This window comes from Balaenoptera physalus (assembly GCF_965194825.1).
Source record: "Balaenoptera physalus genome assembly, chromosome: 15".
Lineage (NCBI taxonomy): Eukaryota > Metazoa > Chordata > Mammalia > Artiodactyla > Balaenopteridae > Balaenoptera > Balaenoptera physalus.
In genome coordinates, this window is record NC_138894.1 from 20,057,972 (window position 1) to 20,079,236 (window position 21,265).

A 21,265-nucleotide genomic window follows, 5' to 3' on the forward strand; every position below is an offset into this window, starting at 1 on the left:
TTATCTCTGGGCTTTCTATCCTGTTCCATTGATCTATATTTCTGTTTTTGTGCCAGTACCAAACTGTCTTGATTACTGTAGCTTTGTAATATAGTCTGAAGTCAGGGAGCCTGATTCCCCCAGCTCCATTTTTCGTTCTCAAGATTGCTTTGGCTATTCGGGGTCTTTTGTGTTTCCATACAAATTGTGAAATTTTTTGTTCTAGTTCTGTGAAAAATGCCAGTGGTAGTTTGATAGGGATTGCATTGAATCTGTAGATTGCTTTGGGTAGTAGAGTCATTTTCACTATGTTGATTCTTCCAATCCAGGAACATGGTATATCTCTCCATCTATTTGTGTCATCTTTAATTTCTTTCATCAGTGTCTTATAATTTTCTGCATACAGGTCTTTTGTCTCCTTAGGTAGGTTTATTCCTAGATATTTTATTCTTTTTGTTGCAATGGTAAATGGGAGTGTTTTCTTAATTTCACTTTCAGATTTTTCGTCATTAGTGTATAGAAATGCAAGAGATTTCTGTGCATTAATTTTGTATCCTGCTACTTTACCAAATTCATTGATTAGCTCTAGGAGTTTTCTGGTAGCATCTTTAGGATTCTCTATGTATAGTATCATGTCATCTGCAAATAGTGACAGCTTTACTTCTTCTTTTCCGATTTGGATTCCTTTTATTTCTTTGTCTTCTCTGATTGCTGTGGCTAACACTTCCAAAACTATGTTGAATAATAGTGGTGAGAGTGGGCAACCTTGTCTTGTTCCTGATCTTAGTGGAAATGGTTTCAGTTTTTCACCATTGAGGACAATGTTGGCTGTGGGTTTGTCATATATGGCCTTTATTATCTTGAGGAAAGTTCCCTCTATGCCTACTTTCTGCAGGGCTTTTATCATAAATGGGTGTTGAATTTTGTTGAAAGCTTTCTCTGCATCTATTGAGATGATCATATGGTTTTTCTCCTTCAATTTGTTAATATGGTGTATCACATTGATTGATTTGCGTATATTGAAGAATCCTTGCATTCCTGGGATAAACCCCACTTGATCATGGTGTATGATCCTTTTAATGTGCTGTTGGATTCTGTTTGCTAGTATTTTGTTGAGGATTTTTGCATCTATGTTCATCAGTGATATTGGCCTGTAGTTTTCTTTCTTTGTGACATCTTTGTCTGGTTTTGGTATCAGGGTGATGGTGGCCTCATAGAATGAGTTTGGGAGTGTTCCTCCCTCTGCAATATTTTGGAAGAGTTTGAGAAGGATAGGTGTTAGCTCTTCTCTAAATGTTTGATAGAATTCACCTGTGAAGCCATCTGGTCCTGGGCTCTTGTTTGTTGGAAGGTTTTTAATCACAGTTTCAATTTCAGTGCTTGTGATTGGTCTGTTCATATTTTCTATTTTTTCCTGGTTCAGTCTTGGCAGTTTGTGCATTTCTAAGAATCTGTCCATTTCTTCCAGGTTGTCCATTTTATTGGCATAGAGTTGCTTGTAGTAATCTCTCATGATCTTTTGTACTTCTGCAGTGTCAGTGGTTACTTCTCCTTTTTCATTTCTAATTCTACTGATTTGAGATTTTTCCCTTTTTCTCTTGAAGAGTCTGGCTAATGGTTTATCAATTTTGTTTATCTTCTCAAAGAACCAGCTTTTAGTTTCATTGATTTTTGCTATTGTTTTCTTCATTTCTTTTTCATTTATTTCTCACCTGATCTTTATAATTTCTTTCCTTCTGCTGGCTTTGGGTTTTTTTGTTCTTCTTTCTCTAATTGCTTTAGGTGCAAGGTTAGGTTGTTTATTCAAGATGTTTCCTGTTTCTTGAGGTAGGCTTGTATTGCTATAAACTTCCCTCTTGGCACTGCTTTTGCTGCGTCCCATAGGTTTTGGGTCGTCGTATCTCCATTGTCATTTGTTTCTAGGTATTTTTTCATTTCCCCTTTGATTTCTTCAGTGATCACTTCGTTATTAAGCAGTGTATTGTGTAGCCTCATTGTGTTTGTATTTTTTACAGATCTTTTCCTGTAATTGATATCTAGTCTCATAGCGTTGTGGTCGGAAAAGATACTTGATACAATTTCAAATTTCTTAAATTTACCAAGGCTTGATTTGTGACCCAAGATATGATCTATCCTGGAGAATGTTCCATGAGCACTTGAGAAAAATGTGTATTCTGTTGTTTTTGGGTGGAATGTCCTATAAATATCAATGAAGTCCATCTTGTTTAATGTATCATTTAAAGCTTGTGTTTCCTTTTTTATTTTCATTTTGGATGAACTGTCCATTGGTGAAAGTGGGGTGTTAAAGTCCCCTACTATGATTGTGTTGCTGTCAATTTCCCCTTTTATGGCTGTTAGTATTTGCGTTATGTATTGAGGTGCTCCTATGTTGGGTGCATATATATTTACAATTGTTATACCTTCCTCTTGGATCGATCCCTTGATCATTATATAGTGTCCTTCTTTGTCTCTTGTAATAGTCTTTATTTTAAAGTCTATTTTGTCTGATATGAGAATTGCTACTCCAGCTTTCTTTTGATTTCCATTTGCATGGAATATCTTTTTCCATCCCCTCACTTTCAGTCTATATGTGTCTCTAGGTCTGAAGTGGGTCTCTTGTAGACAGCACATATATGGGTCTTGTTTTTGTATCCATTCAGCCAGCCTGTGTCTTTTGGTGGGAGCATTTAATCCATTTACATTCAAGGTAATTATCGATATGTATGTTCCTATTCCCATTTTCTTAAATGTTTTGGGTTTGTTATTGTAGGCCTTTTCCTTCTCTTGTGTCTCTTGCCTAGAGAAGTTCCCTTAGCATTTGTTGTAAAGCTGGTTTGGTGGTGCTGAACTCTCTCAGCTTTTGCTTGTCTGTAAAGGTTTTAATTTCTGCATCACATCTGAATGAGATCTTTGCTGGGTAGAGTAATCTTGGTTGTAGGTTCTTCTCCTTCATCACTTTAAGTATATCCTGCCACTCCCTTCTGGCTTGCAGAGTTTCTGCTGAAAGATCAGATGTTAACCTTATGGGGATTCCCTTGTGTGTTATTTGCTGTTTTTCCCTTGCTGCCTTTAATATGTTTTCCTTATATTTAATTTTTGACAGTTTGATTAATATGTGTCTTGGCATGTTTCTCCTTGGGTTTATCCTGTATGGGACTCTCTGTGCTTCCAGGACTTGATTAACTATTTCCTTTCCCATATTAGGGAAGTTTTCAACTAGAATCTCTTCAAATATTTTCTCAGTCCCTTTCTTTTTCTCTTCTTCTTCTGGGACCCGTATAATTCGAATGTTGGTGCGTTTAATGTTGTCCCAGAGGTCTCTGAGACTGTCCTCAGTTCTTTTCATTCTTTTTTCTTTATCCTGCTCTGCAGTAGTTATTTCCACCATTTTATCTTCCAGGTCACTTATCCTTTCTTCTGCCTCAGTTATTCTGCTATTGATCCCATCTAGAGTATTTTTAATTTCATTTATTGTTTTTTTCATCATTGCTTGGTTCCTCTTTAGTTCTTCTACGTCCTTGTAAAATGTTTCTTGCATTTTGTCTATTCTATTTCCAAGATTTTGGATCATCCTTACTATCATTATTCTGAATTCTTTTTCAGGTAGACTACCTATGTTTTCTTCATTTGTTAGGTCTGGTGTGTTTTGACCCTGCTCCTTCATCTGCTGTGTGTTTTTCTGTCGTCTCATTTTGCTTATCTTACTGTGTTTGGGGTCTCCTTTTCACAGGCTGCAGGTTCGTATTTCCTGTTGTTTTTGGTATCTGTCCCCAGTGGCTAAGGTTGGTTCAGTGGGTTGTGTAGGCTTCCTGGTGGAGGGAACTAGTGCCTGAGTTCTGGTGGATGAGGCTGGATCTTGTCTTTCTGGTGGGCACGTCCACGTCTGGTGGTGTATTTTGGGGTGTCCGTGGCCTTATTATGATTTTAGGAAGCCTCTCTGCTAATGGATGGGGCTGTGTTCCTGTCTTGCTAGTTGTTTGGCATAGGGTGTCCAGCACTGTAGCTTGCTGGTCGTTGAGTGAAGCTGGGTCTTGATGTTGAGATGGAGATCTCTGAGAGATTTTCGCCGTTTGGTATTACGTGGAGCTGGGAGGTCTCTTGTGGACCAGTGTCCTGAAGTTGGCTCTCCCACCTCAGAGGCACGGCCCTGATGCCTGGCTGGAGCACCAAGAACCTTTCGTCCACATGGCTCAGAGTAAAAGGGAGAAAAAATAGAAAGAAAAAAAGAAGGAGGCTATAATATAGTGAAGTAAAATAAAGCTATTATAAAGCAGAGCTATACAAAATCTCACCCAGAAGCATATACATATACACTCACAAAAAAAAGGAAAAGGGGAAAAATTAATATATCCTGCTCTGAAAGTCCACCTCCTGAATTTGGGGTGATTCGTTGTCTATTCAGGTATTCAACAGATGCAGGCACATCAAGTTGTTTGTGGAGTTTTAATCCGCTGCTTCTGAGGCTGCTGGGAGAGATTTCCCCTTCTCTTCTCTGTTCGCACACCTCCTGGGGATCAGCTTTGGATTTGGACCCGCCTCTGCGTGTAGGTCACCTGAGGGCGTCTGTTCCCCGCCCAGACAGGACGGGGTTAAAGGAGCAGCTGCTTCGGGGGCTCTGGCTCACCCAGGCCGCGGGGAGGGAGAGGTACAGAGGAGGCGGGCGAGCCTGCGGCGTCAGAGGCCGGTGTGACGTTGCAGCAGCCTGAGGTGTGCCGTGTGTTCTCCCGGGGAACTTGTCCCTGGATCACAGGAGCCTGGCGGTGGCGGGCTGTACCGGCTCCCGGGAGGGGCTGTGTGGAGAGTGACCTGTGCTCACACACAGGCTTTTTGGAGGCGGCAGCAGCAGCCCCAGCGTCTCACGCCTGTCTCTGGGGCCCGCACTGATCGCTGTGGCTTGCGCCAGTCTGTGGAGCTTGTTTAGGCGGCGCTCTGAATCCCCTCTCCCTGCGCGCCGTGAAACAAAGAGGCAAGAAAAAGTCTCTTGCCTCTTCGGCAGCTGCAGACTTTTTCCCGGACTCCCTACCAGCCAGCTGTGGTGCGCTAACCCCTTCAGGCTGTGTTCACGCCGACAGCCCCAGTCCTCTCCCTGCGATCTGACCGAAGCTGAGCCTCAGCTCCCAGCCCCGCCCGCCCCGGCAGGCGAGCAGACAATCCTCTCTTGGGCTGCTGAGTGCTGCTCAGCGCCGAGCCTCTGTGCGGGAATCTCTCCGTTTTTTCCTCTGCGCCCCTGTTGCTGTGGGATCCGCGCTGTTAGCCGCGGCTCGCGCCCGCCTCTGAAGCTCGTTTAGGCGGCGCTCTGAATCCCCTCTCCTCGCGCACCAGAAAACAAAGAGGGAAGAAAAAGTCTCTTGCCTCTTCGGCAGCTGCAGACTTTTTCCCGGACTCCCTCCCGGCTAGCTGTGGTGCACTAACCCCTTCAGGCTGTGTTCATGCCGCCAACCCCAGTCCTCCCCCTGCAATCCGACCGAAGCCCAAGCCTCAGTTCCCAGCCCCGCCCGCCCCGGCGGGCGAGCAGACAAGCCTCTTGGGCTGGTGAGTGCTGCTCGGCGCCGAGCCTCTGTGCGGGAATCTCTCCGCTTTGCCCTCCGCACCCCTGTGGCTGCACTCTCTTCTGTGGCTCCGAAGCTTCCCCCCTCTGCCACCCGCAGTCTCTGCCCGTGAAGGGGCTTCCTAGTGCGTGGAAATCTTTCCTCCTTCACAGCTCCCTCCCACTGGTGCAGGTGCCGTCCCTATTGTTTTGTCTCTGTTATTTCTTTTTTATTTTGCCCTACCCAAGTACGGGGGGAGTTTCTTGCCTGTTTAGAGGTCGGACGTTTTCTGTCAGCGCTCAGTGGGTGTTCTGTAGGAGCAGTTCCACGTGTAGATGTATTTCTACTGTATCTGTGGGAAGGAAGGTGATCTCCGCGTCTTACTCTTCCGCCATCTTCTCTCCTCCCCCATATTGCAAATATAATTTTTATTTTGATAAAATTCAAGCATCGTAATGAAATTTTCAGCTATTCATCATGCAAAATTATAGTTAATGACCTATGTGATATGTCATGTTTTTGAAGAAGTTCAAATATTGAGTGTTTTCCTGTTACCAAAGTTCTTTTCTTTTTTTCTTTTTAAATTTTTCTTGGAGTATATTTGATTTACAACGTTGTCTTAGTTTCAGGTGTACAGCAAAGAGAATCAGTTATATATACATATATCCACTCTATTTTTGGATTTTTTTTCCCATATAGGCTGTTACAAAATATTGAGTAGAGTTTCCTGTGCTATACGGTAGGTTCTTATTAGTTATCTATTTTATGTATAGTAGTGTGTATATGTCAGTCCCAATCTCCCAATTTATTCCTCGCCGCACTTATCTACTGGTAACCATAAGTTTGTCTTCAACATCTGTGACTCTACTTCTGTTTTGTAAATAAGTTCATTTGTACCCTTTTTTTAGATTCCACATATAAGTGATATCATATGATGTTTGTCTTTCTGTATCTGACTTACTTCACTCCGTATGACAATCTCTATGTCCATCCATGTTACTGCAAATGGAATTATTTTGTTCTTTTTTATGGCTAATATTCCATCGTATATATGTATCATATCTTCTTTATCCATTCATCTGTCATTAGACATTTAGGTTGCTTCCATGTCCTCGCTATTGTAAATAGTGCTGCAATGAACATTGGGGTGCATGTATCTTTTCGAATTATGGTTTTCTCTGGGTGTATGCCTAGGATTGGGATTGTGGGTAATATGGTAGTTCTATTTTTAGTTTTTTAAGGAACCTCCATACTGTTCTCCATAGTGGCTGTACCAATTTACATTCCCACCAGCAGTGCAGGAGGGTTGCCTTTTCTCACTCTTTCCTGTAGCTTTAAAAAAAATAGGAATCAAATTTATGTTAAGGTTTGCCCCATTCTAGCATAACCTAATCATCTAAGAACATATCACTTAAAGATATGCTAAATAAAATCTAACATTTTACATTTAATATTATTTTCAAAATGTGTACTCTATGCTAACTAAACGCAAAAATATTTTGGGGATATGGAACTGTATGATTGTAGGAAATTATTTATGTAATATTTATATATAAATATATATTACAATATTATATGTTACAATAATGTTCTCTACAATATACGTACACATATACACATAAATTATACATACATTTAACCATAAGTATATCAATGTACATATTTTTGTAGCCAAGTAGTATATCAGTGATTTAAAAAAACTTTCAAACATAGAAATATATTAAATTAGTATAATATTTGTGGACTAAGTGGAGTAAAAATATTTAAGAACCAGGAACTTCCCTGGTGGTGCAGTGGTTAAGAATCCACCTGCCAATGCAGGGGACATGGGTTCAAACCCTGGTCTGGGAAGATCCCACATGCTGTGGAGCAACTAAGCCTGTGTGCCACAACTACTGAGCCTGTACTGTAGAGCCCACAAGCCACAACTACTAAGCCCATGCGACACAACTACTGAACCCCACATGTCCTAGAGCCTGCACACCACAACTACTGAGCCCATGCTCCACAACTATTGAAGCTTGCATGCTCTAGGGCCCACATGCCACAACTACTGAGCTCACATGCTGCAACTACTGAAGCCTGTGCACTTAGAGCCCATGCTCTGCAACAGGAGAAGCCTGCACACCACAACAAAGAGTAACCCCCACTCACTGCAACTAGAGAAAGCCTGTATGCAACAATTAAGACCCAATGTAGCCAAAAAAATAAAAAATATAAGAACCAGAAGGAAAAATGCACTACATAAAAAATTTCTACACTTTTAAAAATTTTAATAGAGAAAATTTTAAATCTCTATGGAATTCAGATTCATTTAGTTGTGTTTAATACAGTGACTTCATCATTTTATTGTAAAATATTTACATTTGTAATGTCAGAAATTAAATTATTGTAACTACAAAATTTGATGAAGTAATTTATATATGAATTTTAACACAGGAAGGATATAGTTATTCAAAATTGTTTTAGTATTGTTTCAAACAAACAATAGTTTGTTGAGACTATTGTTCCCCTTCCCATTTTTTAATTTCCTTTAATTATAATTTTTAGCACTCTCTTAAATAAACTTTGGAATAATATTTTATTCCCCCAATATAATTAAAATTTTTATCAGAATTATAGTAATTTTAAACATAATTGAAAATACTAGATATAGTTTTGTTGTTCATGCTTTTTTCATTGTAATAGATTAATTTACATTTATTGGTATTTTTGGTTTACATTTGTGTAATCTCTTAATCTAATATCTGTATGTTTTTTAGTGTTTATTTCTAAGTAGTTTGTTTTTAACTTTTATTGTGTTAGAGATTTCTTGGTCTTCTCAATTTATTTACTGACATATAGAATAGCTATTGTATTTTATACATTCAATTTAAACATTTGCCAACATGTGTATCTCTTTTATGATTCTAGCATTGTTTGTTGATTGTGTTAGGTTTTCTAATCTAAGGTAACATACATTTAAGGAAAATACTAATAAATAAATTCATCTTTTAAAAATTATTTATTTTATCTCTTTTTTTTAATAAAATAAATAATTAAATAAAAATTATTTATTTTATCTCTTAATCTTATAGCTCTGGCTAGAGATTCTAAGCTAATATTAAATGATTATTGCAGTTTTTATCTTGCTACTGATAGAAATTTCTCTATTTTCCTTTTATATTTTTACTGAGTATTTTAAAATTGAGAATAAATGTAGACTTCTGTCAGAATCACTGTGAACATTAATGTACTCGTATCTTTCCTCAACGTGTTTGTGTTTTAAATTATAGTAATATATTTCCTAATAGTAAACCAGGTCTTCATTTTTAGTATCCTGCTTGTTCTGAGTGAATGGTTACCCTGTCACACTGCTTTACTAATACTCTGCTTAAAATTGTGGACTCTAAATTGAAACTGAAGTTGTTCTGAATATATTGTGCATTGTGGTCTCTGATTTTGGTTCATATAATAAAATAAGTTGTGAAACCAATTTAAATGATTTGGAATTATCATTCTCTCCAATATTTAAGATAAATTATTTGTAAAAACATAAGTATATAGACCCTCTTTAGGGGTCAAATAGTTTAATAGATTTTTCTGATTACTTCTGACATCTTACTTTTATTAATCTTTTCAAAGAAAGTGTTTTTGGACATATTTGTAAATATTTTCCATCTTATCTAATTTAATATAGTTTTGCTTCAATTTTAATAATTTCTACCTTTAGACTTTTGATATTTTTATGGCATAACTTATTTACCTATATTTGGTTGATTTTTATATTTGTTTTATATATTTTCCTTAATTAGGAAAACATATGTTGTGATTTCCCTATGACTCAAGAGTAGGCTGTATTCTCTCATCTTTTATCTTTAATTTCTAAATTAATACAGAAATGGAAGTAATAATGGGATGCATTTTGTAATGAAATAAGAAGCAATTCTGGAAATTTGAGTATCTCTTCCTTTCATTAATAAAAGATGTGGTGATTTTGCTCTAGGAAGACCCACACATTTGGGGTGTACAACTGATATTATTAATCATCTTTCTTTTTGTCCCATGCATTTCTGTAATACTGACTTGATATTTATTATTAGCCCTTCAGCATTCTTATTTACACTCCTACTTTTTTCTTTTCTTAATGTCCAAATAAGGGGATGATGATGATACTAATTGAAGGTTAAATTTTATTGTCCTATTGAATTTCTTTTGAGTTTTCAGAGAAAGTTTAGAGAAAATATTTAATATCTGCTTTCTCATTTTCAATTCATAACAACTCTACTGAGTGTTATACTAATTTTCTCATTCTGTTCTCATAATACTGTGGAAGGAGAGCTATTTTTATCCCCATTTTACAAAAGAGGAATTAGGCTTATAAGAGACAAGAAAAAAATTAGAGTTTGAATCCACAAGTACCTAACTTTAAAAGTTAAGCATTCATATGTAGCATCTCACAGTAGATATATATTTTTTTAACATCTTTATTGGAGTATAATTGCTTTACAATGGTGTGTTAGTGTCTGCTTTATAACAAAGTGAATCAGCTATACATATACATATATCCCCATATCTTTTCCCTCTTGTGTCTCCCTCCCACCCATTCTCCCTATCCCACCCCTCTAGACATTTAAATAGAGGCAAATGCAACAAAATAAGAAATTTCTGAATAATTAGTAGAATGCCATGCTTTAACCAAGGGATAAAAGTAAAGTAGGGAAATTATGAAGGAAAATAACCAGAGACTAAACAATGTATCTAAAATCACGAACACATCGATTTTAAGTGGGGCCTAATACAATTATGACTGAAGATTAAGCAAGGTAGTTTATCAATGACCACAGTAGTTCAATATAGAGTTTTATGAGATAGGCTTTGAGAAACAGTCTTTTCTCTCTAGAAATTCTGATTCCAAAACAAAAAATATTAACTAATGTAAAAAGAGTAGAGCTGCAGATATGTGATACAACCACAAGATTGACTTGATTTGGTGCCCAAGCAAAGTTGCCAACATTTAGTAAGTTGAAGCACATATTCCAGGATATATGAAAATCCTAGCAATGATGCCTGAATCCTCTGGCTTTGGAATGTTTACTTCATAGCTATCTTGTTATCTGGAAGAAAGAAAAACAGCCATAAACCCATTCAACATAATTTATTGACAGCAAAGCTTATTTATGCTTCTATTTTGATAAATAGATGAAATAGCAACTTGCAGCACATGAGCCTTTTGAAACTCATTCCATGCTTAAAAATAAGGGGAAATACATGTGGTAACACACATTTGGAAATTTAGCAAACCTCAGACTTTTATTGTGAGATATTTGATGAACTCAAACACAGCTGTGTACACTTTTACCAATTGCACATGGCATTTTCCTTCAAAAACAGCAAATACCTCTTCATACTATCAGCCTACTTATGATGACACCATCCTGATTAAAAAATAGCTTTGTTCCTCCAGAGAATATTTATAAAGGAGAAAGGCTTGTTTTCAGCCCATGCACAGGCTGAAATTCAGTGAGGAAAATACTGTTTCTAGAATAATTTAATATCCTGATGATTCCCTAAGTGTTATTAAAAACAAACCAGTTTGATTTAAATGAGATATGAATGACCATTGAGCAAATGAATGGAAAGTCTACTGGCATGATTTGTATGGCAGGTTAAAATAAAAATAATAGAGTATATCAAAGAATTCCACCTTATAATTTGATACCATGTACTTTATCATTGGTTGAAATGAATTTATTTTTAAGATTTTTTGCATGGTGTGGGTAAAAACCACCTGAAAATAGGGAAAAAATAAAATATTGGACTTGAAATAGTCTTTGTCAGAAAATAAAACATTGTTTATGTATACTTTCCTCAAAAGGTAGCAAAAATGTCAGCATAATAATGCAACAAAAATATAAGATACTAAAAACAAAAGCAGAAGCAAACAACATTGTGGATAGTATATAGATTCATATATGAAATTCATATAATTTATTCCTATATGTACAGCTGTAGAGCTCTTATATTTATCATTAGCTTCATGTCTGTTAGTTTCCTCTCAGCTAAATAACAGAATAACAGTCTTTATGAGAGTTCAGATCAAGTATCAAAAAATTTATATATATATATAAATATACATAAAAATTTTTTGATAATATATATACATATATAAATATATGTATAAATATATATATATATATATACATATGTGTGTGTATATATATATATATTTAAAGCCGGTGCAAAAATATCAAATGTATAACAAGTGTTCAGTTGTAGTCCTAACAGGAAAGGAGGGTGAGAACATGGCAGAATGGAATATTTGAAAAAATAATTATATGATCCATGAATCCCATTCCTGGGCATATATCCAGTGAAAAATATGGTACAAAAGGATACATGCACCCCAATGCTCATTGCAGCACTATTTACAATAACCAGGACATGGAAGCCACCTAAATGTCCATTGACAGGTGAATGGATAAAGAAGATGTGGTACATATATACAATGGAATATTACCCAGCTATTAAAAAGAATGAAATAATGCCCTTTACAGCAACATGGATGGACCTGGAGATGATCATACTAAGTGAAGTAAGTCAGATAGAGAAAAACAAATATTATATGATATCACTTATATGCAGAATCTAAAAAAAAAGAAAGATACAAATGAACTTATTTACAAAACAGAAAGAGACTCACAGACTTAGAGAACAAACTTATGGTTACTGTAGGGGAAATGTGGGAGAGAGGGATAGATTGGGAGTTTGGGATTAACATGTTCACACTGCTATATTTAAAATAGATAACCAACAAGGACCTACTGTACAGCACAGGGAACTCTGATCAATATTCTGTAATAACCTAAAAGGGAGAAGAATTTGAAAAAGAATAGATACATGTATATATATAACTGAATCATTTTTCTGTACACCTGAAACTAACACAATATTTTTAATCAACTGTACTCCAATATAAAATGAAAATTTTTAAGAAATTAAAAAAAAAGAAAAAAATAATGGGTAAAAATTTCCCATTTTGGTGAAATACAAAAGAACAGCTCAGCAAATAAAAGCAGAATAAATACAGAGAAAATTACATCTACACATATATTTAAACTGCTGAAAACCAAAGATGAAGAGAAAACCTCGAAAGCAGCTAAAATAAGACAACATATGGGGGAACAATATTTTAGATAACCATTGACCTGTCATCTGAAACTGGAACCAAGAAGATAATAGATTCATTAACAGCAGTGAGGAGAAATAAAAGGACAAATCAAAATTTGAAATCCAGTTTCAATGTCTTTGAGAATTAAGGCAAAATATATTTTTACATAAAAGGAAACTAAAAAAAATTATAGTAAACAGACCTGCTCTACAAGAAATTCTAAACAAAATTCTATCAAGAGCAGAAATGTAATACTCAAGTTTCAGGATATAAAAGACTTTCTTTTGAAATATCCACTTTTATTATGTATAATCAATATTTTATGTAGGCACTTGCCAGTACAAGTAGATAAGAAAAATACTTTAAAACATATAAAAGATAGAAAAGAAAAAATAAAATTGTTTCTATTTTAATATTATATAATTGACTTGTAGAAATCCTAAGATATATACAAAACTAATTTTAGAACTAAAAATTGAATTTTGTAATGTCACAGTATTCAATGTTAATATTATTGAAAACCATATTTCAGATACTAGTAACAAACTATTGGAAACAGTAAAAACCAATTCTGTTATCAGTAGTATTAAAAATAAAAATAGCTAGGAATAAATTTACCAAAAGTTGTCCAAGAATTCTACACTGAAAAATTTAAAATATTGCTAAGACTAAAATAGGAAAACAAAAAATTGGAACAAATGACATAATTATGGAATGGAATACTCGATGCTGTTAAGATACTAATTTTTCCAATTGATTTATGGATTCAATACAGTCACAATCATATAGGCATACCTTGGAGATACAGCAGGTTTGTTTCCAGACTACCACTGAAAAGCCAATATTGCAATTAAGTGAGTCACAATTTTTTTTTGCTCCCAGTGCTTATAAAAGTTATGTTTACATTATATTGTGCTATAGTCTATTAAGTATTCAATAGAATTATATCTGAAAAAACAAAGTACATACCTTAATTTTAAAATACTTTTTTGTTAAAAATACCAACCACAATCTGAGCCTTCAGTGAGTTGAAATCTTTTTGCTGGTGGAGGGTCTTGCCTCACTGTTGATAGCTGCTGACTTATCAGGGTGGTGGTTGCTAAAAGTTGGGGTACCTGTGGCAATGTCTTAAATAAGACAAAAATCAAGATTGCCGCATCTATGGAAACTTCCTTTCATGAACAATTTCTCTGTAGTACTTAATGCTTGTTGATAACATGTTACCCACTGTAGAACTTCTTTCAAAATTGGAGTCAATCCTCTCAAACCCTGCCACTACTACATCAACTCAGTTTATGTAATATTCTAAATCCTTTGTTGTCATTTCAACAGTCTTCACAGCATCTTCGACAGGATTAGTTTCCATCTCAAGAAACTACTTTCTTTGCTCATCCATAAGAAGCAACTCCTCATTCCTTAAAGATTTATCATGAGATTGCAGCAGTTAAGTTAGATCTTCAGACTCCACTTTGAATTCTAGTTCTCTTGCCATTTCCACAACATATTAGTGACTTCCTCCACTGAAGTCTTGAACTTCTCAAAGTCATCCATGAGGATTGGAGTCAACTTCTTCTAAACTCCTGCTAGTGTTGATATTTTAACCTCTTCTCATGAAACAAATGTTCTTCAAGGGATCTGGAATGATGAATCCTTTCCAGAGGTTTTCAATTGACTTTGCCCAGATCCATAGGAGGGATCATTATCAGTGGCAGCCATAGCCTTACAAAATATATTTTTAAAATACAAACACTTGGAAGTTGAAATTACTCCTTGACCCATGGGCTGCAGAATAGATGTTTTGTTTTCAGGCATGAAAACAGCACTAATGTCATTGTACATCTCCATCAGAGCTCTTAAGTGACCGGGTTCATTGTCAGTAAGCAGTCATATTTTGAAAGAAGTCATTTTTTTCTGAGTAATAGGTCTTAACAGTGAGCTCAAAATATTCAGTAAACCATGTTGTAAACAGATGTACAGTGATCTAGACTTTGTTTTCCAATTATAGAGCATAGATCAAGTAGATTTAGCATACTTCTTCAGGACTCTATGATTTTCAGAATGGTAAATGAACACTGGCTTCAACTTAAAGTCACCAGCTATGTTAGCCCTAACCAGAGTGGTGGCATGACCTTTGAAGTTTTGAAACCAGGTACTGACCTCTCTAGCTATGAAAGTCCTAGATGACATCTTCTTCCAATAGAGGGTTGTTTCATCTACATTGACAATTTGTAGTTTAGTGTAGCCACCTTCATTAATTATCTCAGCTAGATCTTCCAGATAACTTGCTGCAGCTTCTACATCAACACCTGCTGCTTCACCTTGCACTTTTATGTTATGGAGATGGCTTCTTCCCTTAAACCTCATGAGTCATCTGCTAACTTCAAATTTTTATTCTTCAACTTCCTCACCTCTCTCAGCCTTCATGGAACTGAAAAGAGTTAAGGCCTTTCTCTGGATTAGGCTTTGTTTTAAGGGAACATTGTGGCTAGTTTGACCTTCTATCCAGACAGAGCTTTCCCCATACCAACGATAAGGCTGTTCCACTTTCTTATCACTTTTGTGTTCACTAGAGTAGCACTTTTAATTTCCTTCAAGAACTTTTCCTTTGCACTGACAACTTGGCCAACTGTTTGGTGCAAGAGGCCTATATTTCAGCTTATCTCAACTTTTGACATACCTTTCTCACTGTTTAATTATTTCTAGCTTTTGTTTTAAAATGAGAAATATGTAACTCTTTCTTTCACTTGAACATTTAGAGACCATTTTAAGGTTACTAAATATTGGCCAAATTTCAATATTTTTGTGTCTTAGGAAATAGGGAAGCCTAAGGAGAGGGAGAGAGATGGGGGAACAGGTGGTCTGACAACATTTATCAATTAAGTTCGCCTTCATGTATGGGTGTGGTTTTTGGCACCTCAAAAAGACTATAATATTAACATCAAAGATTATATATTATAAATCACCATAAAAATATAATAATGAAAACGTGTGAAATATTGCAAAAATTATTGGAATGTGACACAGAGATACAAAGTGAGCAAATGTGGTTGTGAAAATGACACCCATAGACTTGTTAGACACAGGGTTGCCACAACCTCCAGTATGTAAAAACAAATTAACTGCAAAGCAGAGTAAATAAAAGTGCAATAAAATGAGGTATGCCTATAATTGAAGTAAGCTTTCCTTTAGTAGAAAATTACAAATAGAATCTAAAATTTTCAATGGAAACACAAAGGACACAGAATATCCAAAGTAATCTTGAGAAATATAAATGAAGTTGTGGGAACTAGTCTATCTGATTTCAAGTCAGTGTGTTACTGGCATAGGATCAAAAAAAGATCAATGGAAATAAAAGAAATTCCAGAAATAGATCTACAATTTTGTGATTACTTCATTTTTTTCTTTTACAAAGAAGAGCTGAATATTAAAATGAAGCCTGTATTCCTACCTCACATCATATACAATATTAATTCAGACTTATAATGTATCTAAATATAAAGTAAAAAATCAGAAATATTTTAGTGGAATTGTAGAATAATCTTAATGATTTAGCGGTAGGCAAAGTTTTCTTAGACCATGTAAAGAAATAACTTAAAATTTTTAAAAATAGGCTTCATCAAAATTAAAACTTCTGCTCATCAAAAGACAGAATTAATCAGTGAATAATTAAGCCACAGACAAGGGGGACATATTTATAAATCATATATTTGAAAAAGATGATAACTATTGTATATAATTTCTATAAACTAATAAAGATAAAGACAATTTATGAATAGCTAATGAGGGCCCATTTTGCTCAACATTATTAATAATTAGAGAAATACAAATTAGAACCACATGAGATACCACATGTCGACCAAAATGGCTCATATAAATATTAGAGAGAAATAAAAAGAGAGAGGCATCATCAAACACTGGTAAGTTTGCTGAAATGGAAAACTCATTGTTTATGGGAAGTTAAAATGGTAAAACTGTTTTGAAAACTTACTAGTGGTTTCTTGCAAAACTAAATATATACCTACCCAATGACCTAGCCATTCTACCCCTATGTATTCACCCAAGAGAAATAACAATCTTTTTTAAACTTAAATAAAATATTATATAATTTTAACTACTATTAATAACATCCTAAACATCATGAATGGCTCTCAAAAATATTATTCCATATTATGAAAAAACTTTTCCAAAAATACGTCATGTATAATTTTATTAACAGGAAATTCTGGAAGAGGGAAAACTATTATATGGGAAAAGAAAAAGGACAAAATGGTTGTCTCGCAGGGATAGGAGCAAAAAAATAACTAGAGAACTGCATAGGGAGATTTCTGAGCAAAGGTAAACCTTTGTAACTAGCTAGTATTTGGGGTTACACAGGTGAATACTTTTTTCTAGACTTTTTGAATGTATACTTATGAATTGTATATTTAATTGTATGTAAATTCTACATTAAAATTAAAATCCTACAAATATCAAACTCAAATTAATGATATGCATGCTTAGAGAATCAGGAAAATTTTACTTCAAAATTTATTAAAAATAACATGGATTAATGGTTATGTAGAGAAGTGTGTCAGATATATGATAGAGCAAGAATAATAAAATATTAATCTACAAAATATGATTATAGGTATTCTCTGTTAAATTATTTTAAATTTGTAGTATGATTGATAATCTTAACAAAAAATTGGGAAAAACAAAAATTGTCTTCTGGAATTTTACATTTTGTTTTTCTTTTGAAGCCCCTTTCACCCACTACTAATTTTAAAGCAATCATGTTCATCATTCAGAAAGCATGGGAACCTAAATGTTAAGAAAATGTCATTAAATCACCAGCTAGAGAATCTTTACCAATTAATGAAGCATCCGTATTTCTAACACAAATTTCACTAGGTGATCCTGGTCAATTTCCTCCTATGTTCCACACCTCAGGTCCATGTCTAAGAATAATCTCTGAGTTTCCTCTCAGCCCAATTATTTTAGGATTAAGAATCTGAGTGTATATTCTCATAATCAAAAGCAGTATTAGAATATTCAGTGGGTATGAGATCTAGTTGAAATAGTACAGGCTTTGGGATTATGTGGACTAGGATTTAAAACCCAGCTTCCATATTTTTGTAGAAGAAAAGTAGCATAGGCTCCTTAAGATTACATTAGCTAGAAGATGTGCCGCCTTATGATGCACTTCACACTCATTAAAGTTAATTCACTTTTTCCTTTAAATGTGCCTATAAATAGCCAAGTTATGGGTACTTTCAAATGAATGGAATTTACACAATTGGAATAATTCTAAAATTCACAAATTGGAAATATTTTAAAACATTACATACAACTGTAGATGAATCGTATTCAATATCATAGTTCAAAAATTAATGAGAGTAGGAATGGCTGAAGATTGATTGTATCAGACTGGGTACTTCTTGGTCAGTGGAGAAAATTCAACACATCTTTGAATGGAATTATTTTTTATCATCTCTAAAATGTTTTTCAAAAATGTTTAGTTCATTTCCTTCAATGTGTCTAATCCTTTGGCAAATATGTAGATTCTGGGTCTTGAAAAGTTACTTAAAACAAAATTTAGATATAGAAGTTGAAGAAGAAATATGAAACATTAAAATATGCTTAAATATTTCTTTTCTTATGTGTAAAGCTGGTTAGATAATAAATACCAGTATACTCTGTTGCTGAAAGGGAAGAATATATCCCTATTTCATTAACTATGGGTACTATGAATCAAGTCTATCCTAATCTACAGTCATTTTAAGTTGCATTACATAATATTTGGCATATATGAAAAAGGTATATAATCTATATAGGAAGTATGAACCAAAAAGAAATAGACTTCTATAAGCACAGCTGGATCATTAACAACACTTCTGCCTGTACCTTGGTGTTTCTTCCCCATTCTTTATCCTGCTTTCCTCACTAAGCACCTGAAATATACATTGTCTATAATCTCTTTGCTTTATATATTTTTAACTAAGGTTTTATTCTAAAAGCAGTTTTAGAATCACAGCAAAATTGAGAAGAAAGTGCAGAAATTTTCCATATACTCCCATCTTCACACATGCTTAGCCTCCTCCATTATCAACATCCTTTCTACTTAATCCATTAGAACCCTTAGCATATTCATCATTGTTATTTGCAATTCCCGGTTTGATAATTCCATCATCCCTGCATGTCTCATTCTGAAGTTTGCTCTGTCTCTTCAAATTGTGCCTTTAGCCTTTTTGTTATGTCTCATAATGCTTGATAGTTGGACATGCAGTACTTGGCAAAAGGAATTGCTGTAAATAGGTTTTTAATGATGCAGTGGTGATGTGGGGGGGAGGGAGGAAAAGTTTTGTACTCCTATGACTGGGTCTCAGTCTTTTAGTGAGGCTATACCTCTGGACTGTTGACTTCACAAGAGTTTCTCATGCTTTTTCTCCCCTCTTAGGTGGAACAGGATGATTAGAACTAGCTGGTATCTCCATTCCCCCAGGTCATTTAGGTTCTGATAACACTCCCGCAGGTTAGACTCTGGTTAACTAGCTTTTCCTGTGGCCAGACCTTGTTAATAAGAACAGAGTGCTTTGGCATATTGCAAAATTGTTCCTTTTCCCCTTCCCCGGCTAGAAACGCATGGGGATTTTTCTCTGATATTTACTGTGGAAATCTGGTCAAGTTCCTGGAGATAAATCTCACAACATTGAGGGGGGCCCCATATGACTGGGGTCCCCTGGAGTTTTTAACACTCAGACTTGTTCACATTGAGCCTCCAGCAATTCATCAATTACAGTTCAGCTTTTCCTGCCCCTGCACTGGTTTGCAGGGTGGTTTTCACTCTTGCAAATATCTGTTCCACTAAGCAGCAACTCCCTGTATTTCCCTGTCTCTCCAATCTTGGAGGCTGTGGTTTGCCTTATGTTTTTCCCCTTATTATGAATCAAAGAAGAGTTATTGATTTTTTGTCTGTTCAGCTTTTTACTTGTTAGTACTGAATGGCAACTTCCAAGCTGCTTACATTCAGAACTAGAACCAGAAGAGAAAATCGTGAAACTTTAGAGGAAATAATTCATCAGGCTCTAACTGGGACCTAAAGATAGTGCAAAAGAGTAGGGTTTGTTCTAAAATTGTAATGATGCTTTACGTTTTTATGGACTTACATAGTCTGCTATGCGTTTTTCCTATATACCATCTTTTTAATTCTCACAAGGACACTTATCGGCAGGTTAGACATAAAAGTGACAATTTTATCATTAGTGACCAGCCCATGAGAAAAGCTATCCTTGGGTATGGGCTAAATAGATTAAAACATTTACGTTGCGCTCTGAAGAGCATTTTTCTCCAATGGTTTCCATACAACTAGTAGGTTACTTCCACCATCTTTGATTTAGCCCCACACATTACCATATATAGAAAGTTGTGGATATGCAGGTTCAGCAAACAGATGTTGGCATATTAAGCAAGTAAACAGACAATATCAATGACAACAAGCATCTTTACATTTGGGTGTTTGACCTGGAGTATATCATATAAAGAATAGCTGACAATTGTATGCTTGTGTTTTGAAAGTTTAATGGCAGAAATGAGCTGATTTTTCCTAACCTCAAGAAACATGTTCTAAAGAAATGCAGAAGACTTCAATTAAAAAGCATCTAAAAACTCTTTTTCCTAAATGATCCGGCTGTGTCAATTTTCTGTAATGTATATTGTATTTCTCTTTTGATCCTTTTATATCTTTTACGTATTGAGTGTTTTTAAGTCAGCAGTATCTTATCCTCAAATTAAAACATCATTCACAAAACAAATTTGTTGCATATACTTTTTAAATGGGCTATGTACATTGTATTTATTTCCAAAGGTTTCAATTTGATTTTTTTAACCTATTTATTTTATTGTGCTAAAAAACACATAAGATTAAGTTTAGCATCATCATTTTAAGTGTACAGTTTAGTGTTAAGTATACTCACATTGCTATGCAAAAAATCCTCTAGAACTTTTACATCTTGCAAAATTGAAACTCTATATCCAAAACATGAATTTCCCTTCCACCCCAGCCCTTAGCAACCACCTTTTTAAATTCTGCTTCTATGATTTTGAGTACTTTAGATATGTCACATGAGTGGAATTATATAGTATTTGTCTTTCTGTAAGTGGCTTATTGTACTTAGTATAATGTCCTCATGGTTCATCTGTGTTGTAACAAGTGACAGTGTTTCCTTATATTTTTAAGGCTGAATATATAATACGCATTTTCTTTATCCATTCAACATTGAACGTTTGGGTTACTTCCACCTCTTCCCACTTGTGCCTCATGTTGTTACAAACATGGGTGTTTAAATATCCCTTCAAGACCCTGCTTTACGTTCTTTTGGCTATATACTCAGAGGTAGGATTACTGGATCATATGGTAATTCTATTTTTAATTTTTTGAAATTAATCTCCATACTGTTTTCCATAATGCCTCTACCCTTTTATACTCCCATCAATAGTGTTCGAATTTCTTTGTTTCCTCACCAATGCTTGTTATTTTCTGCTCTGTTGATAGTAGTCATCCTGATGGGTATGAGGTGATATCTCACTGTAGTTTTGGTTTGCATTTCTCTTATGATTAGTGATGTTGAGC